This window comes from Rhinopithecus roxellana, chromosome 4 (assembly GCF_007565055.1).
Source record: "Rhinopithecus roxellana isolate Shanxi Qingling chromosome 4, ASM756505v1, whole genome shotgun sequence".
Classification (NCBI taxonomy): domain Eukaryota; kingdom Metazoa; phylum Chordata; class Mammalia; order Primates; family Cercopithecidae; genus Rhinopithecus; species Rhinopithecus roxellana.
The window spans coordinates 87,502,227-87,529,545 of record NC_044552.1 but is presented as its reverse complement, the minus strand read 5'-3'; the positions used below and the strand labels follow the sequence as shown (position 1 = coordinate 87,529,545).

General features: G+C 35.5%; 1 protein-coding gene and 1 non-coding gene across 4 annotated transcripts in view; both read left to right on the top strand.

The window, feature by feature from the left end:
• The window catches only part of FILIP1 (filamin A interacting protein 1), a 198,118-nt gene that overhangs the window by 7,960 nt on the left and 162,839 nt on the right, over positions 1-27,319 (top strand). The window lies entirely within an intron of this gene.
• Positions 11,888-12,052, top strand: LOC115897233. The gene has a single exon (XR_004057149.1). It is a non-coding gene; the product is annotated as a U1 spliceosomal RNA (small nuclear RNA).

Below are 27,319 nucleotides of genomic sequence, written 5' to 3'. Positions count from 1 at the left end.
GCTATAGTTTAAGAAAAATTACCTGACACTTTTCAGCCATTGGTTTGCTACTGTAGATCAGTGGCATATTTTATGGGATGTTTTATTTAATTCTTTTATCTTTATTTGCCTACATGATGTCCAAATGTCTGACTATTTGGAAATAATTGAAACTTTTGAGTTTCTATTTGCATTTCTGGCATTTAACTTTCAGATTGTCTGAAGTAAAAGGAGAGCAATTCTAATAAAATTTTGATGGAGCAGATAAGGCTTTGCTTTCTCTTATGCCAGTGGCCATAAAGACTCCACTTTTCCAGGGTATCACATATCCCAGGTAGTGGGATTGAATACCCCAGGAAGGTGAATGTTTTATATGGGATGAAATATAATGGAATAAATCTCTACCTTCTGAGAAATTCTATTCTAATAAATTGAAACAGTAACTTGTCACAACTATACTAGCTCACCCCCTCCCCAAACACACTACATTCATTATTGGTTAATAGCACAGGACTTGTACTGCTACTCACCTGACAGGCTAAACGTCTTCCTGAAGCAAATATACTGTTTGCTGTGTGACACAGACCTGTTTAATCCAAGCCAATGAAAAAGAAGTAAAGGCAGAGATGTATTACATTTCACGAAGGCTGTCTGCTTTCTTGACATAACATCTCTTGATTTCTTTGCAATAAACTCAGTTTTCCTTTTGTCTTCTCCTGTCTTTATATAAAAAGATGTAACAGTGTCAAAGGAGAAAAAGAATTGTAATTTTTTTTTTACCCACCCAGAAAAAGAGTATTAGTGTTCTATTCTTTGGAGACAGAGTTTGACTAGTTGGCCTCTGGAAGTATTTTTTTTCCCTCATTCAGTTATTCTAAATTTCTTTTGGCACACAACAGCGATAATTTCCACATTAGTCTTTAGCTAATTGTTAAGATATTAACAGCTTATCATAGTCATTCAAGAATTATCTAAGACTTCTGTAAGATTTCCTAGTTCTCTTTGCACATCTGCCCCTAGTCTAATTGTGAGCAGGCACAGGGCCTTGAGTACCACAATGTCAATGATTACATGGCTTTGGTCCTGGGGACAGCTATACTTTACAGGAAACCAAAAGGAGTGGAAACCTCTAGCCTCTGACCTCACTTGAAACCATCAGATTATCTAGTACTGTGGTTCTCAACACTCTCCATGCATCAGGGTCACCTGGGGTGCTTTAAAAATGCAGATACCAGAAGTTCTGATTGAAGTTGGCCTGAGAGGATACCCAAGTATTGGTCTATTTTGTAAGCTTTTGTGTGATTTCAATTTGCATCTGATATTGAGAACCAGTTATCACAATCATTTTAAAGACAGTACTTTTAAAGTACTTTAAAAGATAGTACTTTAAAATGATGAGTGCCACCTCATCATTTTAAAGAAGGTAGTACTGGAATGAGAAGTAACTCAGCTCAAGTTACGAAACCCTCTGCAGGTAGAATTGAGTATGGAACTGTGCTTACTCAACCCTTAGTAGTGGGTACTTTCTACACCTTGCAGTGGCTATGTTCCTGTCTTAAGAGAACTGAAACTCAGGATCGTTGCCTGGCTTTACTTTTAAGATCTTGACTTAAGGATTTTTGATTACTTTCTGGGTCCATTTCAATGACTGCACCTCAGTTTTGTACAAGAGTCACATAGGTGGAAAAAGAAGTAAAGCAAGGACCAGAACTTAAATCCCCTGAGCCCCAGTCTATTACTTTTTTCTATCACACAATCATAATAAAGTAGCTAATATTTAATGAATGCTTTCTGTATGTTAGGCACTAACAGTTTCATGAGGCAGATACACATATACTATATATTTTACAGATAAGGAGGCTGAGGGAATTGTTCATCCTCCCCTCAGCCCCCAGCAAGCAGGTGGCAAGTCTGGGATGAGTCCAGGCAATTGGACTCCCCAGCCTGTGCTTGTAAGCTCTTAATCACTTTGCTATTCTGGAGCCCACTCTGAAAATATAAGGTGTTGAATGGCAGCTGCTCCCTCATATCAGCATCAGGGGTCTTGTTGCAGCTGGTTATGGTGCCCTTAGTTCCTGCTAACTGGGCTTTCTGCTTGACTAGAGATTGGGTCCTTGCCTTTCCCTCTATTTTCCCAATAAGTGGCCCAATTGGAGACAACCTATTCTTGTCAAGATTTTGTTATAATGCTCTATTTCTCCTAGTGACTTTGTTTCTTATTTCCTGTCTTTCCTTTCTCTTGGGGACCAATATAATATTTTATGCCTTACTTTTGGGCACATGAACTTTACCCCAGACATTCTGAACACAAATTCTACTGTCTTGTTTGGATCCTTGACTTTTCGCCTAGTCTTGTGAGTTTGGCTGGGTTCCCCATTTAGCCTGGGATTCCTCTCTCTGGACCTCCCCCATCTTCTCTCACAATACCAGCAACAACAGGAAAGGATTAATCACTTTGCTTTCCTATACAGCCGGTACATTGGAAACAAGTTGATCTGTCCTGTGAAACTGACAGGTCAGTGTGTTAATGTACTCTGAAGAAATTTTAAAATCTACATTTTTAGGTAGCATGTATGGAATTAATTTTCTGATTGATTCTTTAAGTTTGAAATTCTATAGAACAGGCTCTTTCACACCTAGAGAAAAATTTATGTGTGTTGTCTGGTAAAACGAACCTTACTAAGATGAAAATCACCAATAACAAGTACTGTAACACAGGTTTTTCTAAGCAATAGAAAGCAAACAAAAAATGAAAAGATTCTTATAATTATCACATAACACATATTTACATGTAAATTCAAAGATTCAACGTGATAAATAAATTCTGTTATGACTTGGCACTGTTTTTAGAATCACCTTGCACCAAACAAGTACTCAATAACTGTTAAATTGAATTCATTAAATGTCATGAAATTGATAAAGTAAATATTAATGACCAGTTTCCATTGATTGAAGTAAGCATAATTTTTCCTTGATAAACATGGCAGTAACAATTAGTGACCATTGGTGATTATTTCTCTGCTTCTCAGTTTTCTCTAAACCTTTATGGTCATGTATTGCTTTTCTAACAATATTAATTAAAAATAAACAAATGTTTTAAATGTTCACTAGAGTATCACAGAATAACCAATTCATAACTAAGTGGGAGATGGACTTAGTAGCTCGAATGAGCATAATGCATACATATTTCTATTAATAGACTAGAATTCTTACTTTAAAATACAGTGGCATAGACACGTAACTATTGACAAAAGTCTAATTGCAGCTACTAACCCAAAACCACAACCCGGCTGTAGTTCATTAGCTGGAAACACTTCCATCCTTGGAAATCTATTTTGGAGTTAGGATTGCTCCACTCCTCTACAAGTGGTAAAGCAACAGCTGCCTTTTAATTAATGTTTCTGCTGACAGTTCCAGCTGATGAATACCATTGAATTTCCCTATTACCATCAATACTATCTACATTGCTCCAAAAGGATATATTGAGGATAATTGCTTTATTTTGCCTTATTTCACCTCATTTCTTTCTCATATCACTTCTTCCAAATTCCAGTGATGCCATTATTTACATCACCATTCACATCTTCCAGGGAATAAAGTCCCAGTGGAACACATGTGTTCCTGGTGATGTATTGTGATGGAATCTCACCAAAACGAGCACGTGAAATGCTGAGCTCAGAGAAGAGGACAAGGGGGAAAACCAGATGAAAGTGGCCTGTGGTTTCTCAGAAAGTGAAGAATTTTGTCCTTTTGAGAGAAAGAGTAGGGAAAAAACAGAGCTCTTGTTTTTCTACATTGTATTAGTGAAAGATTAAAATCATCCCATTTGAATTATATCTGGGTTATATTGTTATTTCAATTTCTCTTTCCAGACACTTTTTCATAGGAGCTGAATTTCAACAGAGCTCTCACTATTAATTGTGTGAGAATTTAGAAGGATTTGATCTGTGTGAAAGTACATGATTATAGAGTGAGGTCCACTCAGTCTGGTCATCTTAAACAGTATGTCCTGGGGCTCAGTCAGGCAAGGCTCATGTTTTGTAGCTAAAAGAGGGGTTGGATTGATGCTGAACTGAGAGAACATAGGATCTAAATGGCATGCCATCAGATGGTAGAGTGGTTCAAGCTAGCAGCTGGCATCTGAAGGTCTAACATGCGGTTATGGGGTATTCTGGCAGGCGGTTAGAGGATGCCTGCATTCTGACACAGGCAGGGAGTCAGTCCACATTTGGGCAAGCTTGTCAGCAGGAGCAGGAAGGAGAGCAGGGAGGTGGGAATCAGGAACAGGATAGCTGTGGAGGAGGAACACTCCTAGAGACTGTGAGTGAGATGCCAACATTGTCATACAATGTCAAAACAACTAAGAGGATACTAAATCCTAGTGCTGGGCTAGAGTTCTTTGTGTCTCTCCTGCTTCACATTTAGTAAAAATAATGTACTCATTCACCAACTATTTTTTGAGACTCATGTGTTCAGGCACTGAGCTAGGGATTGGGATACAACGGTGAATGTTATATTATCTCTGCTCTCTAACAGGAGTTACAGGCAAAACAGTGGCAATTTCAACACCAAGCGACTAGTGGGTAAATGGTTTAGTGGGACCACAGAAATGGGACCACTCACCTGGTTTGGGATGGTCAGTGATTGGTCCAGAGACGGTATAAAGTGACTCTTGCTGTGGGAAAGGGAACTGTAGAGGCCGAAAACAAGATAGGGCCTGATAAACAAGGTCTAAGGGAATGCATCAGACATGAGTGTTATTGAAAAGCTCAAACATCTGACTTGTTACAACAAGTCTACATAGCTCTACCAATAGTGGGGAATTAGTGAGTTGCATTCTTTTGCTTACATGACAATTTTAATGTTTTAAAAAATAATGTGATGAAGAGGCTCTGCTATATACATATATGTTCATCACAGTTAAATCTTTAGTGGCCATAATGAGGCAACCAAAGAAGCCTCTTGTGGGCTAGAAAATTCCTGACCCTCAAACCACATTGCTGAGTATTTTTTCTAAATAGTGACTACTTGAGAGTATGTTTATAAACAGATGATGAATGCTTCCTATAAAAGTATTTGCTTTAGGACTTTTATAAGTTTGTGCACTTTGAAAAAATACTTACATATATTCAACACTTCACTTCAAGTGCCTAACTGCTGCTGAGGCAATAAACCTAGGTCGTAGCCAGAAAATTTTTGAAGCCCATGTTGGAGAATTGCCTTACCACATATTAAAATGAATTTTGAGCCAGGAGCAGTGGAGGCGGAAGGGGGAGTATCAATTGAACCCAGGAGTTCAAGTCTAGCTTGGGCAATAGAGTGCGACTGTGTCTCTTAAAAAAAAAAAAGAATTTTGAACCCATATTAATTAAAACACTTTGCAGGTGGTATCAGAATCAGTTCACATCAGATGAGGAGATCAAGGGAAAATAGTAGAAGGTTCAGGAAAGTATATACCTATAAAATTGGTGTGCATTTTTAATACTATAAAAATGTAGTGTTATAAAAAAGAGATTTCAAATCTATACTGAAAATATGAATTATTCCATCAACAGGGTTGAAATAACTGGAAAAATATGAAATTAAATTCCTGTTACAACTTACACTAAAACATGCACTAGATGGACCAGAAATTTAAGTCTAAAAAAATGAAGGTAAAATACTAACAAAAAAAACTAAAAACATATATAGGTGGGGAAGGCTTTCCTAAGTAAGACAAAAAGTCAGTAAAACATAAGACTAAAACATTTGATTCCATAAAAACTGAATGAAAACTTTTACACTGAAAAAAAAACCCCTTATAACCATCATGAGCAAAGTTAAAATTCAAACAGCAATTTGTGACCAAAATAATCAGGAACAAATGTCCTTAATACAAGACTTTTTTTTTTTTTTTTTTTTTTTTTTTTTTTTTTTTTTTGAGATACAGTTTTACTCTGTGGCCCAGGCTGAAGTGTAGTGGTACTTATGATCTTGGCTCACTGCAACCTCTGCCTCCTGGGTTCAAGCGATTCTCATGCCTCAGCCTCCTAAGTAGCTGGGATTATAGGCATATGCCACCACGCCAGGCTAATTTTTGTATTATTAGTAGAGATTAGGTTTCACCATGTTGACCTGGCTGGTCTTGAACTCCTGACCCCAGGTGATCCACTGGCCTTGGCCTCCCAAAGTGCTGGGATTACAGGCCTGAGCCACCACTCCAGGCCAAGACTCTTTTAAATGAAAATAGAAAAAGAGACACAATAGAAAAATTGACAAATGACATAAATAATTTGGAATAAATATGTGAAAAACTACTTAATCTTACTTATAATCACTTATAATTAAAAATTAAATTAAAAGAAGATGTATTATTTCGACCAATACATTGACAAAGACAAAAAAGTTCAATACACAGTATGGTAAGGGTATGAGGAAATTGACACTATATGTTGCTGGTGGGAAAACCAACTGCAAAAGTTTCCAGAAAAGCAACAATATGTGGCAAAAATCCTTATAATCAGAAGAAAAATAAGAATATTTCCATTTTGAGAAATAAAAAAATCTAAACACATGCAGTGCTTTTGAGAGTGCATTGTTTGTTCTTCCTCCTATTGTTCTCAAATCTATTGACTTGTAAAAATTTGGCAGACCTAGAGACTCTTATTTGAAAAAAACAGCCAATCTACTTCTTTCTCAGTTGCTTGATAGGATTTCCTAGGAGGGACCTTGTTAGAATAGGATTATTAAAACAAGGCTGCATAGTCCTTAAGTGTCAAGTACATCTTGATAGCAACTTGTTTCCTTACTTTTGTATTATTAAAACAAACTGATAGGCAAAATTGACACATTTATGACTAGATCATGAGGGTGAGGGACCAAGGAGCAGGTGGAAGAAATGGCTAATTGCACCAAACAACTCTTTGCCATGGATCATTAACGAGAATAAAATTGCTCAGGCTCATTAAACTGTTTTGGGCATGAAATACTCTGAAAACAAAAATTGGTTTATCATAGTATTTGTAGATACTGGTAGATGCTAAAAGATAATTGACTCTAACCTCTTTTTAGGAAAGATGATGAAGTTGAGACCTAGAAAGTTTGACTTTCTCAAGGTCATACAGCTTATTAATTCAGATGTATGAATTCATAGACAAGTCACAATGCTGTGGCACGTATCTTCCTAGAATCCAGAACACCACCTGTCTTGCATTATTTCCCAAGATACCTGTTGTATAAGAGCACCACCAGATGTTGGGCTTTTCGGCAGCTCACTACCCATCAATCCTGCCTGTTACTCCAGGGTATGGAGAGAGGCTGGTGCTAACCTAAGCTGCAGTTATAGAGTGGTGTCTGGGGTGAATGTGTCCTATGTGGTGTCCAGTGAAGGTGGTAAATGATTCTCAGCTGCTTCTCACTGCACTGACAGAAGGGTCATTTTGTGAATGGGTAGGGAGCAGCAATTTGAGTGAAATCTCCCTCAAAATCTTGTGTGCTAACATTTTTCTGCTTTCTCCTGGGGAAGCACTTTTTTGGAAGAAGCCAATCCTGAAACATTACCCTGAGTAAAGCTAAGCATGAAGCATTTTAAGCCAAGCTGATCATCTAGATTATCTTTTGCTGTTTGATCCTGCAAAGAATGTGCTGAGATGAGTAGTAGTGCTGTATCACATAAGTTGTCCTTTCGTTTTCATACATTGGGCGCAAGCAAATGAAATCTCTTTACTTCTCTCATACCCACAGGTAAAGAGGAGTGAGTCCAAGCATCATATTTAATTCTGTTAATTACAATGTAAGTGTAAATAATACCAACAATGGCGCTCTAGTTTCAACTTCTGTTTGATGATTGTCAGACCCAGAAATCTAACAAACAGTACATTATTCAATGAATTTTTCACATTGTCCATTTGTAGACCTCTTTTCTTTAAACAGTCTAGCCAATTATATTCTCATATCCTTGTTTCCTATTATCTTTTGTAGCCTCCTCAACATAATCATACTGTGACTTGTGGGAATTTTTTCCCCGTCTTCCCTTTTCCTCTGGGTTCAGGCTTGGATGTGTACAAATTTTGTCCCTCTGCATCACACGAGGACCTTTTCCATTAGGCCTTGTATTCAACTTCCCATGCTTTCCTGAGCTTATTCTTTATTATCTCTTATTTACTTTTTATTCAGAATTTTTTTCTTTCTCCTTATTTTTTTAGATATTGAAAAAGTTTTAAATTATTAATATAATTTTTGGTGGACAAATTATAATTGCATACATTTATGGAGTATAATGTGATGTTTTGATATATGTATACATTGTGGCATGATTAAATCGGGCTAATTAATATTTATCACCTATCATTTTGTATAGTGAGACATTTGAAATTTACTCTCTTATTTTGAACTATGTAATGCCTTATTATTGATTGTAGTCATTCTGCTGTGACATAGATCTCAAAACTTATTCTTCTTGTCTGCCTGAACTTTTGTACCCTTTAATCAACAACTCCCCATTCCTTTCCTCTCCCCCACTCCAAGTCTCTGGTAACCATCATTTTACTCTCTATTTCCATGATTTAACTTTATTAGATTCCACATATAAATGAGATCATGCAAGAACCCTTTTTCTGTTATTTCTTCTGCTTCAGTCAGTCTTAGAGCGTCTTTCAACATTAATATACATGAAAGCTACACAAAATCAAGGCACTTTTATTAATGTTGTAGAAAAAGTTATATTCACAGGGATAATTATTTTAACCAATAATTAACCTTCAAACTCAAGATGTATTATCAATTTCCAATTAAAACTGATAACTCCAATCATTCTCCAGGAAATATCCACCTTGGAGGAAGGACCCAACGTTTCTTCCATATTGTTGTATAACAGAGCAGAGTTCCAAGAACAAATTGATATTCAATGAGGAGGTCAAACCAAACACTAGGGAGCAGGAAGATGGTCTGTCATGACTCTTCCTAGGTTTTAACATTTGTTTTTCTATTTTGGAATTTGGTGCTGTAAGGAGGAATAGTGTCTACTATGCTCAGAAACAGGGAGAACACGGTGTGAATACAAGGGTTGTAAAGGGTGCTCAATATACTAAGAAAAGGCCAGAATCTTCATTATATAAAGTCCTTAGCTAAATTCCAGATATTTTTCATAAGCACATTGGAGCAATAGCTTAACTTTAAAAGGAGAATTATAAATAGGTATGTAAAATATGCGTGTAGAATAATTGAGCACCATTTTACGAAATATTCCCGAAAAGATTCTGCATAATGTTGATGTTTGATTACTTTCTTTAGCTCAACTTAAGTTCTTTATTAATAGTGGTTGACTTATTTGTTCAGTTTTGTTCATACCACTGAAGTTTACAACTGATTAAACTGAGGGTATAATCTCTTATGTTTTGTGTGATCTGGACCTGACTACAGAAGCAATTTCCCAGGTCACCTAAATCCCAGTTAAACTGAATGACAAATTAAGAATCATGATACCGATAAGACCCAATCTCTAAGCTGTCACCTGAATATGATGATCATCAAAGTCACTTTTTTCTTTTCTTTTCTTTTCTTTTCTTTTCTTTCTTTCTTTCTTTCTTTTTTTTTTTTGTGACGGAGTCTCACTCTGTCGCGCAGGCTGGAGTGCAGTGGCATGATCATGGCTCACTGCAACCTCCACCTCCCAGGTTCAAGTCATTCCCCTGCCTCCACCTCCCAAGTAGCTGGGATTATAGGCATCTGCCACCACACCCGACTAATTTTTGTATTTTTAGTAGAGATGGGATTTTGCCATGTTGGCCAGACTGGTCTTGAACTCCTATCCTCAAGTGAACCGCCTCCCTCAGCCTTCCAAAGTGCTAGGATTACAGGTGTGAGCTACAGCACCTGGCCAATGTTACTTTTAATATAACTGTTAAAGCTATTGGCTCTAGAAAGAAAGTAAATGACAGATAATAATAGTTACTTTTATTGAGTGCTTCCTACCATATCAATAACTGTGCTAAATGCTTTATGTGCACGAGATAACTATTATCATTTTCATTTTATGGATATAATCATACTATTTTTTGAATTCTTCTCTAAGACATGATCTAACCTCTTGTCAACTAAAATTTAGGCTTGTCTAAAACCTCAGATACGTAGATTTTTACAGAATGAGGTGAGGCTCATAAAGTAATTTTTTTCCTAATAGATTTTCTAATACTTGATAGTTTTGATTTATATACAAAATTCACTATGAAATTTAAAAATCTACCCACAAAGATATTATCAGAGTAAAAAAAGTGAGCCACATTTAGTCTTTTTAATTTTCTAAACCTCAGAAAGATTTTTTTGTTGTTTTAATAACAACATCATCATAATATATTAAGATGCTGTGCTATCCTTTGTAGGGAATGGTGGAACAAGGGATGATGGTTAGCCATCATAAATACAACCAGTACTGTGAGCTGATTTCAGGAGAGAAATTAAGCATCCATTATTTCCTGCCAGATTGCTCTCAGGATTATTGGGAAATAAATATTTCCTTGTGGAAGGCTAACTGCTCTTAGAGCAAATCTTCAATCTTCACCTGTGTCTCTGGAACTACTTCACTGACCAGCCCAGACTATGTGTGATTTATAATTCAAATAAACATTGATTTATATTTAAGACATACTTTATTGAAAAATTTTAATTATACTCACTTTAAGTTAAATATCAATTAAACCTGTATTAGTCCATTCTTGCATTGCTATAAAGACATATCTGCAACTGAGTAATTTAAAAAGAAAAGAGATTTAATTGGCTTATTTTCTGCAGGCTGTGCAAGAAGCATGATGCTGGCATATGCTTGGCTCTTGAGGAGGCCTCAGGAAATTTACAATCATGGCGGAAGGTGAAGGGGGGAGTAGGCATGTCACATGGCCAGAGCAGGAGCAGGAGAGAAGGGGGGTGGGTGCCACACATTTTTAAATGACCAGTTCTCATGAGAATTCCATCACTATTGCAAGGACAGTACCAAGGTAATGGTACTAAACCATGAATGAGAAACCACCCCCATGATCCAATCACCTCCCGCCAGGTCCCACCTCCAACACTGGGGATTACAATTTAATACAAGATTCGAGTGGGGACACAGATCCAGACCGTATCAAAACTTTTGTCTGATATCTTCTTTAAATACCTAATGAGTATAATCGTCTCATGGAAAAAGGAAGCTCTGGGGAACCTAATGTAGAGCTCACTCACTGCTGTCATGTCAGTTGCAGACCTCTCAAGCAAGCACTGCTGGAAGAAAGAAGAGCTAGCATCTCAGTTCTTTCGGTCCCTCTGTTTGCATACACTGACTATTCTTCAAGAGAAGAAGCAAGATCCATTTTTGGGTCTGACATATGGCTACTTACTAGTTACTTCCTCCTTCACTTCCAGTACTTCAATAATAGGAGGTGGTAATACAGAGAGCATGGATGTTTAACTGAATCATGGGTGTATGATGGTAGCATTATTGTTATAGTGAAAAGTTAGAAACAAATACATGTTTAATAATAGGCTGCTATTAACCAAGAAAAGGTGAGATTTGAATAGCTCTTAATACATCCACTTAATGACAATCTGCAGACATAAAATGTGAGAGTAAATGATATTAATAAAATAATATATTGAATAAAAATAAACGCATTACAGAAAGTATCTTTAAGATTCTATTGCAAAAATAAGAAGACTATATTTCTAACATTAACAGTAACCATTTCCATTTGGAGATATAAATGTGTGATTTTAAATTTCTACATTAAGCATGAATTACATTTAACAAGGAAAAGAATTGAAGCTATTTCAAAATAATTTAATGGATCAGTTCACATGGCCAAATAGATAAGAAATACTCCTTTTAAACTCAAAATTTAATAAGATATTCTCTGGAGGTCATAGTGCCAAAATTGTATGTGTGTATGTTTATACCCTTCTTCCATAAAAAATATTAAGACCATGATCATGAAGGTGGTTTTCCCAGGGTGAGGCTCATCCATTGCACACCGGATGTGCTGACCTCTGTGATTTCCCCAAATGTGGGAAACTCAACTGCATAATTTGTGATAGTGGGGGACTGCGTTCGTGCTTTCCCCTTAAAAAAAAAGTTTTCATGTGGATTTGGTAGAGATTGTTATACATTGTCCCAAATAAAACTATGTCTTTATGTTTTTAAACAAAACATTTCTTAGTTAGCATATGCATGGACATTTTGCTTTCCCATGAGTGAATTTGTTTCATTTTGTTTTTTAAAGATCGAACAGTCACATATTTACAGAAAAGATGGAAGCACAGAAAAAGACCTTTTTTTTTTTTTCTTGAAACACTGGAGAGTAATTTCTGATCTGATGTCTCACATTTCTTTCATTGGATCACCTACAAACAAGGATATTTGTCCGTATAACTACAACACTAGCATCAAGGTTAGGAAATTAACATTGATACATCACTATCATCTAATACTCAGAACCCATTTAAGTTTCTCAGTTGTCCCAGAAATGTCTTATATAGTGAAATAATTTATTTCAGAATCACACATGGCACTCAGTTGTGTCTCCTTAGTTTATTTCACTCTGTAACATTTCCTTAGCCCTTCTTCTTTGGCCCTTTAAAGTCCTATAATATTGTATCATAAATAAGCACTTTGAGGAATCAAAGTAAATGATCCTTCCTCAAGATTGTCCATAAAGTTAAAAAGCAACATACGATCTTCTCAACTTTAGTTGGTTTGAAAGTAGACCTGGTTTCATATCCACACTCTGCAACTGAGAAAGCCTTTGCTCTACCATACCCACAGTCTTCCCTCTAGAGTATAGACCTTAATTAGAAAGGTAGAAAAATATTGAAATAGGTGATGAGAAGAGAAAAGTAAAAATATGGCAAAGAGAATTTGAGGTTTGGAAATGTGCTGTTTCTTTCAATCTTTATGAGGCTTAAGATGGGTTTTTGGAAGACATAATATTTAGGACATACTTTATATTATGTCTCTGTGACCAATATATGTGTTGTGAAGATAATTTGATGCTTTTAGTTCTTTAAATATTTCTTCTTAAATAAACCCATTCAGTCCATTAACTGTAGTTAATGTTTTCCCATTGGTTTGTACATGTCATAGTTAAAGACCAATGTAGACTAGCGGGGAAGTAGAAAAAGAAAAATTGTACATTCATGAATTATTCTCTGTTCTACTTTAGACAAGTTAATTTTCCTTAAATTATCAGGTTCCGTCTTAATCATAGGCCATTTGTGGTTATCAAGAAATAAATGTTTGTATGTTTGGCCTTCACAGTCTTACATTTCCCACTAAAAGCCAATTCAATTAGTGCTTTAACATCTTATCACAAAACATTCAATGTGGGAATCAAAATTTTAAAAAAATGGATAATTCTTAGATTTATAAAATTGTTCTCCCAATGAATATTAACTAAGACTTGAGAAAAACTATTCTATTAAATTAACATTCAAATGTTCTAATTATATTGAGAGGGTAACTCTTGTTCCCAGAATAATCATTTTAGAAATTAAAGAGCACTTATATCATAGCACCCTGGGTGGGTAAATGAAACTTCATCCAAAACATGGCCCCCAAAAATAAAGCCTCACCCAAGATTACCTTTCATTTTTTAAGACCAGAGAGTAAAGGATTATACTCCTGTGGTATGACATGCAGCATCTTTGGATTTTCCAGTAATATGAATGAAAAGAAGAAATAGCTTAGATTTTATAAAGACTTGTTGTTTCACTGATTTCACCAGTTTAAAGCAACTTGCTTGCAGTACTTTACAATTATAATTTGTACATTAAAAAATTTAAATTACCTTAGTAATAGATTCTCCTTATAAAAAATTATAACTTTACAGATCAAGTTGACATACCCTTTGATTATTCCCCTCTCTAATGCCCCCATCTTAGTCTCCTCTCTAGAAATAGTCACTGTTAACAATATAATGTATATGCTTCCAGAATTCTCCATAGCATTGCTCATAGAAGAGATATCTATGTTTGCATTTTAGCATAAATGATATATACATTATTTCACCTGACAACATGACTTAGACATTTTTTCAGTTCAGATAGGTTCACTTCATTTTAGAAAATTGCAGCATGTTCTTCCATAGAAAGGATGCACAATTATTTCTTTAGTCATTCTTGATTTTGTGAATATTTAAATTGTTCTGAATTTTTCACTGTTACAAATAATATTATGATGAAGATTCTTGCACTTGCTTCCTCAATATCTACTCCAAAAGTCAGTTGACTCTGAGGTAGATACTAACAGTAGAATTTTGAGGTGACAGGATATGCAAAATGATCCATGAATGCACAAAAGTTACATTTAAATTCCCTTCAGCAGTGTATAAATATACTTACTGAATTTAAATTTGAATTTCCTCCATCAAAGTGAGGTTGAATGCCAGTTTATATAAATCTTGATTATTTTTATTAGTTCTTCTGTGAGTTACCAGTTTATATTATTGGTCTATTTTTCAAATAGATGATTCTTTTCTTTCTTTAAATGATTTGTTGATTCTAATCCTTTATTATTATTTAGGTTGAAATACCTTCTCCTAGGACTTGTCTTTTCACTTTTATACTGCTGTGGTTGATGTAGTTAAACTCATTATATTTTCTTTTCTTTTTTTTTTTTTTTTTTTGAGACAAGGTCTTGCTCTGTCACCCAGGCTGGAGTGCAGTGGTGTGATCTCCGTTCACTGCAACCTCCACCTCTCGGGTTCAAGCAATCCTTCTACCTTAGCCTCCCGAGTAGCTGGGACTACAGGCACTTACCACTATGCCTGACTAATTTTTTTATTTTTAGCAGAGATGAGTTTCGCCATGTGGCCTAGACTGGTCTTGAACTCCTAGGCTCAAGCAATCTGCCTGCCTCTGCCTTCCAAAGTGCTGAGATTACAGACGTGAGCCACTTCGCCTGGACTAATATCTTCTTTTATGGCTTTTGCTTTTTGTGTTTTATTTCAGAAGGTCTTCCTGACTCTAAGGCACCACATAGTTGCCTACATTTTCTTCTAATAATTTCTTATCATTAAAAATTTTTAAGTCTTAATTACAATTTTGTGAACAATGTAAGATGAAATCAAACTTTTACTTTTTAAAAAGGGATAGCTAGTAAGTCTCATTGATTTGAAATGGCATACCATTATTTTCCTATTGATTTGAAGTTCCACTTTTATCATATTTCATAAACATATGTGTTCTATAGATAGATGGATACATATATACATACATATTTATCATTTAAATAAACATATTGGTTGGTTCTATGATTATTTCTCATTTTACAGACAAGGAAACTGAGGCACACAAATATCAAATAACTTGCACAGCCACACATAGTCAAGAAATAGTGGAGCAAAAAATAAAACCTATGGATCTAGATTTAGAGTCTGTGGCCTTAATGACTATACTTTCTATAAATTTTCTGTTTGTTTGTGAGTCTGTTTTTTGAACTCTATTCTGTTTCTTCAAACTACTTGTGTATTGTTGCATTAATTCATTAATTTCCTTCCCAATTGCATTTTAAAAACAATCAATGGCAACATATAGAAAAGTCATTGTTTTTATGTTGTTTTTGTTTCTTGCTATCTTGCTGAACTCTCTTCTTAGCTATAAAAGTTTTTCCTTTGATTATCTTGAAATTTCTATCATTTTCTCTGTAAATAATAACAGTTTACCCCTTATTTTTCAACATTTATACAACTTACTATGGTTTCATTTATTTATTTCCATCGGCTAGGATGTTCAGTCTAATGTTGAATAGTAACAGTAGCAGTGGGCATTCTTGTTTTGTTCTTGACCTTACACTATTTCTAATAAATGTCACGTTTGCTGCATTTTGGGGTAGGTACTCTTTATTAGATTAAGGAAGTTTCTTTTTGTTCTTACTTTTTACACAAACAGATGCACACACAAGTATATTACATATACACACATAATCACAATTGTCTTTGGGCATCTATTGAAACTGTTTCTCTCCTAAATCATATGATTAAGTTAGCCAATTATATGGGATTATATTGGTTGTTCATTATTAAAAAGCTATATTTTGTATTCCTGGGATAAACCTTACTTGATCATAGTGCATTATTCTTTTAATTGATTGCTGAATTTAAATTTCTAGTATTTTATTTAGCAGTTTGCATCTATGTGAGATTTGCTATGGTTTTCTTTCCTTATGCAGTCCTGTTCAAAATTTTTAAAAAGCTAATGCACATTCTTAAAAGACTTTTTTTTATTTTTTAACGAGTTGGTCAGAGTTGCCTATGAAATTTTGTAGACCTGATTAAATTAGGGGAGAGAGGAGTATATTTGAATACCATTTCAAGTTTTTTCTGCCTTTGTTGAATTGATTTTATTTTCTTCCACTTTTTTGTGATAGTGTAAAAATTATAAATTGTATTTGTGTTTTTCTACTAAATGCTATTCAGTTAGCCCTTGAATAAAATATATTTTCTATTAATATTTAGAATTGGTCTGTGTTTCTCTACATTTATTAAACAAAACCAAAATGTTTGTATGCTTTAGTTTTACTTAAGTATTTCTTCCCATTTCAATTCTCTTCCATATTGACCTAATTTGAAAGTTTATTCTACATTGTTACTTCAAAAATTCCTGTCATTGTTGTTTTAAATAATCAAGTTATCTAGAATTAATAATATAATTTAACTGATTTTTTTGTTCACCATTATTTTTCAGAGCTTCCTTATTATTATATTCATTTTTATTTTGGTTGGCAAAATTATATCAAGGAATTATTGTGAGTGGTAAAGCTTCTGGTTCCTTCGTGTTTCATTTTCATTCTTGAATGATAGTTTGGTTGGATATAAAATTGCAGGTTTAACTTTTTTTTCTTGCTCCTTTGATTTTATTCATTTGTTAACAAGAAAATTGTATAGGAGATTTTGTTTTTTCTTTCCCAAAGATTTTAGTATTTGTTTCCTTTATTCTTGGTTTGGGAAATGTTAATATAATACCTAGGTATGGTTTATTATTTAAATTTATCTTATTCAGAACCTGGTTGGACCTTAAGTTGCAACTAAACTAATGTATATGTTACCTTCCTTCCATTCCTGCTAATACTACTCCAATTGGATGGATGATGGAGCATTTGAGTCTATTTTACGTAATTCCTAACTTTTATTTTATTCTTTTTATATATTCATCACTTTTTATTGCATTCTGAAAGAAATTTTTGGATTAATATTACAGTTTAGCAATTTGTTCTTTGTGTCCATTCTCTTATTTGACCTACTTGTCGAGTATTCTATTTAAAAGATCAATATTTTAATAGGTGTGCTTTCCAATTGATTATTTTCTGTGGATTTAATATCCTCTCACATATCTCTGTGGATATGACTTGTAAATATTCTGAAGTCCTTTTCTGACATTATTATTCCAGGCTGTAAATTCTTCATGTTTTAAAAACAAAGAACTCTATTATATCTCTTTTTAATGGTATTGGCCTTCCTCCAACACTTAGTGACTCCTGCGTGTTCATCTGTTAGCTGAGACTCTTTATTAGGCTCTTTGTTCTATGTGATCCTGCAGGCTGCTTAGAGAGAGGGACCAGATTTGCTGCTGGAACTTGTATTTCAGTCTGTTTTCAAGAGTGTATGGGAGGGGATGAGGATAATGCTGGCAGGGTGCCTCACAGATTAGCTCCTGGTAGGGGAGAGGCTGTCTCATTTCTATTGGTAGCTCCACCTATTCAGGGTGTCCAGGATGCTGCTTTGTTTCTCTGATTCAAGCTTCCATACCTTTGACTCCCAGCTGGAAGCAATAACTCCTGTTGCTACTCTTTGAATCCAAATGTGGCCTAAGTTGGTAGAGGGAAGGTGTACAGTTCAACCTTGCTCTTCCTACTGCTCTCCTGTAGCAAACACTGTTGTCTTTTGTATCCATTCCCAACATTTATTGGCAGCACTCTCCTATTCTTGTTTTGAGCTGGTTTTAAATCCTCCTTCTAATAACACCTGCTTTCTGTCTTCCAAATGTCCTCTCAAAGTTTATATGGTCCTCCAAAGCTTGATACTGTTTCCCAGCTATATGCATTAAAAAATCTTTTCTAAAATTTTGAGATTTCCAGTGGGAAAAGGAGACTACAATCTATTTCCATTCTACCACCTTGAAATGGAAACCAGCGTGTAATCTTCAAAACCTTGGGAGGATGTTTTGAAAAAAATGAGTTTAGCAGACCAGTTTGCAGGACTGCCATTTATGGTTGTGTATGCTGCTCACAGTATGAAGGCATCCAGCTGAGGAGGTAGCCAAGAGCTGAGAGCAAGGACATTGTTTCTTCCCATCTGTCAGAAAGCAACTGACAGGCAGGAGGGACTCTTTCTTTCTAATTCACACAAGGATGTCCTGTGGGTCAGCAGTCACCCTAGTCATTTGAGCTTTAAATTACATTATGTATGATGATGATTCTGCAGGTGTATACCTAGGTCAAAATGCATCAAATTATTCATTTGAAATATGCATAGTTCCTTGTACATCAATTATACTTTGATAAAGCTGGAAAATAAAGTAAAAAAAGTTAAAGACATTTTATTGTGCAAGTAGTAAAGTGTGTAAAATGTTCTGTTGGATTTAGAGGATAAATTTTTAAGGTTTCGTATTTTACAAATTGGACAATATATAAAAGCTTTACCTTAGTTGACAAATAACAATAATTCTAAAAGAAGATGCATTCATGAACAGGATAGTTAGAGGACAAAATAGTTAAAAGGAGACAGTAACTAGCTGTTAATCATCTTTTTTGATAAACAAAGTGGTATAGTTAGCAATCTGCTTTGGATATCTTAGGGAAAGCCCTAGGTAGAGAGGCAGAGGGATGAACTAAAGTTGTGCTGTCCAATACAGTAACCACATGTGGCTATTCAAATTTAAATTAATTAACATAAAACAAAATAGAAAATAGAAATTAGGTTCTTCAATCATATTGCTGTATTTCAAGTGCTCCATAGTTCCATGTGACTAGGGGCTATAGTATTGGACAGCACAGATACAGACTAGTTCCGTCATCACAGAAAACTCTGTTGGACAGCACCGACCTAGTTGATCTCTTAATTTAGGTTCTCTACATACCAATAGTTTTACCTCTGTAGATTACTACATTAAATGTAATCCCAGATTTTAATTGCCAGGGGGTCTAACAGAAGATAGAATATGGGTCCATACTGGTTGCAGTATAGGCATTCAGGAATCAATAACGTTGATTGGTGATCAATAACATTGATTGGAATCAATAATGTTGTTGATGAATGGATACATGAATGAAGCTAGCAGTGAATTCCTACTATTTGATAAAATACTGCATTCATTTATCCATTCATTAACTCAAGAAATATTTATCAAATACCTACCACTTGCCAGGTACTGGTTCAGGCACTTGATCAGGAAAATAAACAGACCAAGATTACTTCCCTTCTGGAGTTTACGTACTGGAGGATGGGGTAAATATTGTAAATAATAGGCATAATAAATAAGTAAATCATATCGCAATTTGATTTGCTCCTTGACTTAAGGAGCAAAGGAGCTGTTGCTCCTTGACTTAAGTTTTGAAAGGTGAAGTCTAGCTCCTGTGTTAAGAAGACATTGTAGTAAGCCAAGGACAGAAGCAAGAAGGCTGGCTGGAGGCTGTTGTATTATCTAGGTTGAAGATGATGGTGGTTAGGTCCACGGTGGTAGCAATAGTAATAGTGAAAAGTGGTCAGATTCTGGATATATTTTCTGGGTTGAACTATAAGATTTCTGAATGGGTTGGATGTGGATGTGAGAGAAAGGGAGAAGTCAGAGTTTCAGCCTAGCAACTAAAAGGATGCAGTCAGCATTAAAGGGGGTGGGGAAGACTACAGGAGGAGCAAATAGAGGATAAGATCAGAAGTTGAGTTTTGAGCATGTTAAGTTTGAGGTGTTCATTAAACATAGAAGTAGAAGAGTTGAATGAGTTGCTGGATATACAGGTGCAGATTTGGGAGAATAATATGGAGTTGAAATAGGTTACTAACAGGTAAGCAAATATAGTCTCTGTTAATGAACCAAAGTCTTTGTACATCAGAAGGTAGAATTGGCTGGCTGTGAGTTCAGGTAAAAATATCATCATTTTATTCTTAGCATGAGCTAAGAGACCTGTTAACAAATTTTGCTTTGCAAACATTTACAAAATATTCAGGCATTACATTCAGTTTTAAAAAGGAAATATTTCCTGCAGACATTGATATTTAGTGTGCAGAGTTTTTCTGTGATTTTCACAGAAAGCACTTGAGCATTTTTGTTAATATCAATGCTATGTTAGGACAAATGCTGGTATTATTTTCTCCTAGGCCCATAATATTTTTAACAGTTAAACCCAAATCACTGTACTTTAAATAGACTTCATTTACCACTGCAGCATAAATAATCTATTTTTAGTCATTGGAAAGAAAATCTTGATGTTAATTTAAAAGAAGGAAATAGTAAAATGTAAGTACTTGAGTATTAGGTCTGAGTCTCATAAAAACAAGTTAATCAAAATTGGGGAGCATTATAATCTTAAAAGGATGACGTCAAGGGTCTGATGTCTTGGATTCTTAAGGGCAGACATGGAACAGTCCAACATCTGTGCCAGAATGACCTCTGTGAAGCATAATATTTCCTTTTAAATGTTTAGACATCATGATAGTTTTCCATGGTTTTAATTCATAAAATATGGATTTTTAAAAAGCCACAGAAGCATAGCAATTTTTTTCAGCTGTCTCCTTACCATCTGTACCTTGCTTTTAACTCCTATTAACTCCTAATGTGAACAATTCAACTAGCACCTTCTTTCAGAAATATGACCATCTACAAACATCTCTGGATAAGGAAATAAAATGACAAGGAAAAAATTCACTGACTCTGAGCTAGGGTCATGAAATCTAAAGGTATTAATAGGAATAAACTAAGATAAGAAACATCAGATTGTTTCTTGTGGTTTAACTTCATTGCTTTCATAATGTGTTTACTATATTTTTCTCTTGTTAAGACTCTGGCTGTTTTCTAGGTCTAGTGATCCATGCTGTGCAAAGAACCCTTATTTTATGATATCTAGAAAACTGTTTTGGAAGTCTCAGAGGAATCATGTGAGTTAACATAGGAAACTCATTCAGTCTGTTTATTTTCAGCTGATTTGCTTTCTTAATTGAGTAATCCAAAACTGGATATTTATGTAAAAGAAAAGATATTTTGCTATGTTTATACTTGAGCATAATTAGCTAGTTATTTTTCTTTCTCTTTAGTTTTATGGCCACTACACACAAACACAGTAACCAATTAGGTTATAATAGAACAAGATAATTCAATGGCTTGGTTGCTTATTCTGTATATTAAATGCTAAATGGAAAAAAATATTTATGTTGAATATATGAAATTTTTTCTTTCCATGAGATTATAAGTTAGGGAAACGGGCTGTGGGGCACAATAGTGGGCTTTACTTTGTGCACTGAGAGCAGCAATTCTAAGATTCACACATATGCCAGAACATGGAACTAAATGCAGACTCTTGGGCCCTTTGCTCGCAGATATGTCCTTTCTTGCTAATCTGTTTACTCTCTACCAAGAGCCAAATGTATCATCTTCGCATTTCTTGCATATATTGTGCTCATTTTCTATTCTGTGGCCACTGTGAAGACTTCAGGTATAGATGAAGTTATGTGACTGAAAAGTAAACATCTGAGTAACTACAGTCTTTGATCCCTCTTCCCATTCCCCTACCCCAGACTTTCCTACCTCCACTTAACTGCTCTTGGGCCACTGTGATTATGAGAGGGGTAGTGGAGAAGTGGAGATGGTAGAAAAGTGGTTTCTTTGGAATGAGTAAAGGGATGGGGGCAGCTTCTCTGCACCCCTAGAAAGCAATGGGTTACAGGAGAGTAAACACACACTGGGCAGTGGGCTTGGCTTGAGTTTGAGAGAGAATTTTCTAGAGTTTAGAGAGAGGAAGGAAAGAAATTTGTTGAAGCAGCTGCTGTACACAGCTATAGCAATACTTATCAATATATATATATATACACACATACACATATATGAGGTTTAATTTGTAAGATTTAATAAGATTTAACCTTATTTGTAATTATTTTTGATTATCAGCAAGATTTATATTAATGTGGTACACATCAGGATGGGCAAACTAGTTCTTTACAGCTGTTATCCCTCCTGATTGGGTCAGTGTCTCTTCTGTCCAGCCAGTGACCCTGCCATTCCAGCTGTGCAACCTCTCCCCTGGAATTCTCTGGGCATCCCCACAATCCAGAAGACAAAGGGGTCAAGCTTGGTGCCTCAGAGGGCCTCAAAGTCACTTCAGTACTATAGCTGGCATCCTCAGAAACTCACTTCAGCACTATAGCTGACATCCATTCTGATTAGTTGTTAAATATTTAAAATCCCACCTCTGTGATCTATCTGGAGCTGGGCCCTAAGGAGATGAGATACTTAGAAAGGGCAAGTCCATGTGGGCTTCATAGTTGGTAGGGGGAGAAAGAGAGGTGGTAAGAAGTGTGGAAATAAAAATGGGGCATGAAAAGGAGGCTGAAGGGTGTGGGAAGAGAGGTGAAGACACACTGCTGAAGAAGGGCACTGTGAGCAAACGTGGCCTACATCTGGATGGCCTGGGGTAGCCATGCCTTTGCTTTTCATGCCTCACTTTTCATGTGAGGACCTATCCTCGCTTGAAAGTTGTGTAGGAACCTTTGAGAAAATACTTCCTATTGCCCCTCTGAGCATGCACACCCCATCCTCTCTTCTGCTAATCTCCTGTGTTGCATGCACACACTTTGCCCTTGTTCAAGTGGTGCTCAGTAAGAATTCTCAAATGTTTGCTTTCTAATGTATATGTCCAGGCAACTTCATGCAGTGAATCTGGAGATAACCTAATTTATTACCTTCATTTTGCAAATGAGAGAATAAAATGGGTCTAAAGAAATCAAATAATTGCTGTATGTCCCTCAAATCCAGGGATGAATCTCCTACTAACACTGTAGGTCTCAAACTGCAGGTTTCCTGAGGGAAATTATGTTACAAATCAGGACAAGCTTCTCAGTTGGTTCTGTGCTTTGAGAACAATGGACTTTGTTTTTTTCTTATGAAGACTTAGAAAAATATTCAAAATATTACATTGACTGAAAAAATCCATATGACCACATTAAAAATATATACGTGAACATAATTTTAGGCAAAGGAAACATTCTATGCCCAAGCCAATAAATTATCTTCTATGGTGTCATGAGAGGCAGTTAAAGAATAGACTCTGGATCCCAAATTGCTTAGGCTCAAATTTTAGCAGAGCAATATTTAACAAGTTACTTAACTTCTCTCTGCCTTGGATTCCTTATTTGTAAAAATGAGAATAATGTACATTTTATAGAGTGGGTCGGATGATTATGCAAGATGATTTAGCTTAGAGCAATGCCTAGCACACAGTAGGGCTGCTTGTATTGTTATTATCACAGTTTTTGTGGGCTGAGGTTTTTTTATAGACCAGATTCAGAGAGTAAGAGGAACTTGATTTCCTTCAAATCGATTTGATAAGTACAAAAGTGAAAGGTCAGATAGAGAGGGAGGTCATGTGGGGTTATTACAGTAAACAGTAAATCCTGCTTGAATTATGTACCCAATATGTTAGCTACAGAAAAATTTGAAAGTACTAAACGTTTTGTCACAAATCAGCTTGTTTGGGCCAGTCCTATTTTTATCACCATGTCTTATCTCTCTTATAAGCAAATCATGTCCAATCAAAGCCAGAAAAAAACAAAGCTAACAAGTATTCTGACTCAACACATTTTTTTGTAACGCTCAGAAAGCACAGTCTTTTATAGTCTTTTGGCCATATTGTCTTGGTTATCTTCTGAAGAGATGCACAAAAACCTATAATGAGGACTAGGGCTCACATTAGAATCTCAGAAATAGAGGCTAAATTACCATTTCCAAAAGGGGAACTTTTCACCTCAGTATTAAATCAAGCCTCAGAAGAAAATGAAAATTATTATTAGTAATTCTGACAGTTATTTCACTCTAAGATGGCTGAAATTCCTAGATTTCTACTTTGTAAAATAATTTATTGATCCCAAATTCTCAACGACAGAAATGATTCAATACCTAATATTACTCCTGTAAAAATTTAGCTTTCTACTTTAGGATGTAATAGATTTTTCCCCAAAGAATATTTAGATTCTTTAAAAAAATATGTTAATATGCATAAAATAACTGTAAGTCATCAGAAAGATGTATTAAGAACTGAATACCTTTAGAATGGCAGAGTGCTATTACCTTTCTCTTCAGAGTGCTACTAAATTCTAGGGAGAGTATCTTTATCCCTTTTTAGTCTTCATATATTTGCTGAGACTTAGCAAAAATACTTTGAGGGTTCTAGTTAGCTTGATCATGCTTCACACTTCCTGAAGAAGGTTGCAGTTGTGGAGACCACACTAAATTCCTGAAGGAGTTCCAACTAAAGAATCCTTAGACATGCTCCAACTGACTGGGCTGAGGAGATTTTTTGTTGTCTTTTAGGTGAAGAGCTAATGGCAGAGGGAATTTTGGGCCCCCTAGTCATAGGATCACCATTATCTTTATTGGCTCTGTTGGAGTCTAAGTGCTTTCCCAAATAAAATGAAAATTAGAGCAGGAGTCAGTAGCGTTTCCCTTCTCAAAATAATGTTTGATTTGAATTGCTTATAATTACTTAAGGCCCTTGAAGAGATTAATGTAAATATTTGAGAAATTGGCTCCCAGGAAACAGAGAAATGACTTCAAGATTCTGAAAATTATCTTCTAATTCTCTTGGGAATGCAAAGTGTGTGGGTAACCTAAATATCAAGAGACAGGAAATATATTTGACAATTGGAAAGACTGCTATTGAAGTGCATCCCTGTTAAATCAGTGGATCAAAAAGTAACAAGAAAATTATGTGTCTAAAAGGGAATGTAGATGTTAATATAAGTAACAATGGCAGCGTGGATGTTTCAAGAGGATATTAAAAAGCAATAGATTCAGACCTTAGTTGTGCCAGGTCTGGTAAAGGCAATGTAAATGGAAAAGACATTTCTTTTGAAAGTTTTGTAATGATCGGATGACAGGGCTGAAGGGACTGAGAAGGAAGGAGGAAACTCTTTTCCAATATCTTCAATAGGATATGCCCTTTTCTAAATTCATTTTTATGTTTCATATAAAATTCTTTTAATAGGATGAGTACTCCTTAGTTAGATAGTGTGGTTAAAGCAATTACTCCCCTTTAGTCCAATCCTGCCAACAATTCATACTAGTAATTAATAACATGCTGAATGAATATTTTTAAAACTGCATTTTAAAAAACTCAACTCATAATTTAAGAAAATATTTCAGTAAGCAGTGGCAGAGAATCATTGCAGACACTCACAGAAAAGAAGCAATAAAAATCGGTCTGTTAAAATAAAACCAAGCAGGATCAGAGACAGTGTATAGTGTCATTAGATTCTTAGGTCATTAGATTATCTTGGCTGGCTCTTTACTTAGATGAGCCATGTTGCTTGCTTTGGGGCCTCCAGGCAAACCTTATGTGGCAAGAATTGACGTATGAATACATTTTCAGTACACCACTTCGTGTTATTTCACAGGCCTCTGACATTTGGCTGTCCCCCAAATAATCTCTAGTAGGTTTCATCAATGCCTTCATTTTTCTTTTGTAATACTTAATAACTTCTTTGGGTGTTTTTTTTTCTTTTGGGTAGTTTTTATTTAAGCAATTTTTCCATATACAGGAGCAAGGAAACACTTGAATAAGGAGTTAGGCTCTCCTAAAGACTCAAACAATTTATCTTTGTAGCTCCAAGAAAAAGTGGGAGTAGGAGAGAGTAGACATGATCAGAGTTCATTCCAAGCCAGCGTTTTCACTCTTTCCTTGCTTCCTTGCCTATAAATAAAATTTGGGGTGGGGAAAAGATTTGGAAAAATATTTGAGCAAAAATTTTATCCCTATTCCTCCTCTTCCTCCCAGCCGGAGACCACCCAGGGGTTTGACTGGTGTTTTCTATTGGAGAAGTCTGAAGGAATCCACTCTTGGGTAGCTTAAGTATATCTGCTTTAGTAGGCAACATTTCTGAGCCACACAGAAATGGAACCAGTTTTCTTGGTTTGCCTCCAAGTTGACCAACTTTGAAATTAATTAGCTGTGAGGCTTAGAGCAAACCGCTTTAACTCCTCTAGACCTTCTGTTCTTTTCTGATAAAAAGAAGAAGAAAGAATAGATGTTCTCAAAGGTCATTCTGGATAAAGATTTCTCAATTTCAACATTGTTAATGTTTTTGACTGAATATTCTTTGTTGTGATGTGCTGTTGTAGGCATTGTACAATGTTTAACAGCATTCCTGGTCTCTACCCACCTGATGCAGTAGCGTCCTTCCTAGTTTTGACATCCCCAAATGTCTCTAGCTGTTGCCAAATGTCCCCTGGAGAGACACTGAAAGATAAAATACAAGATATCTAGTTAAATTTGTATGTCAGATAAAGAATGAATCATTTTATTATATTTAATTGGACATATTTATAATAAAAACTTACTTGTTTTTTGTCTGAAATTCAGATTTAATTGAGCACTCTGATGATTAATTTGCTAAATCTGGTAACCTTATTGGTGGGGTGGGTGAGGTGGTGGCGCAAAATTGCTCTCTCCCCCACTCCATTGAAAAACCAACGTTCTAGGCAAAAGGTTTTTTAAAAATATATGGTTTTGTTCTCCTTGGAGTTTTCTGTATTAGAATAATTAAAGGGGTAGGCCAGACTTCCATTAGATCAGATTTTTGGAAATGTTCCTGATTGATTAATTTTGTATTCATAGATATATCTATTCTATAAAAGAGTATTTTTCAACATTGTTAGGATAGGGATGTCAGACAATGACCATTCCTTTTAGCTACTGCTGATTTCTCTCTGAGAAGGCTAAACATGTGCTTAGGGCATTGATAAAACAGAAACTAGAGAAAGACAGAAAGGGAGAATTTGTTTGAAAGAATTAGATTTTTTAAAAAGCATCAGTGTAGTAGACACTATGGGAGAAGTTCTAACTTTGTGGAACTTATTTTCAATTCCATATGAAAGTGGGGTGAAGGATAATCTTTTCAGTGCCTACGGATTTTGAGTTTCTAACCCTGGCCTGATTTTAGGACATTTTACCCCACATCAGTCATAACAGAAAGAGGTTTTGCTACAGGTAATTCACTCCTCCTTTCTACCCTAAACTCTTGAGCAGTTATGTATAAAGGGCAGTTCTATGAAGAAGTGTACATGTAGAGAAATGGATAATCAAATGAAACAGAGCTTTAGGTACATGTCTTTGTGTTGTGCCAAACTCAACACA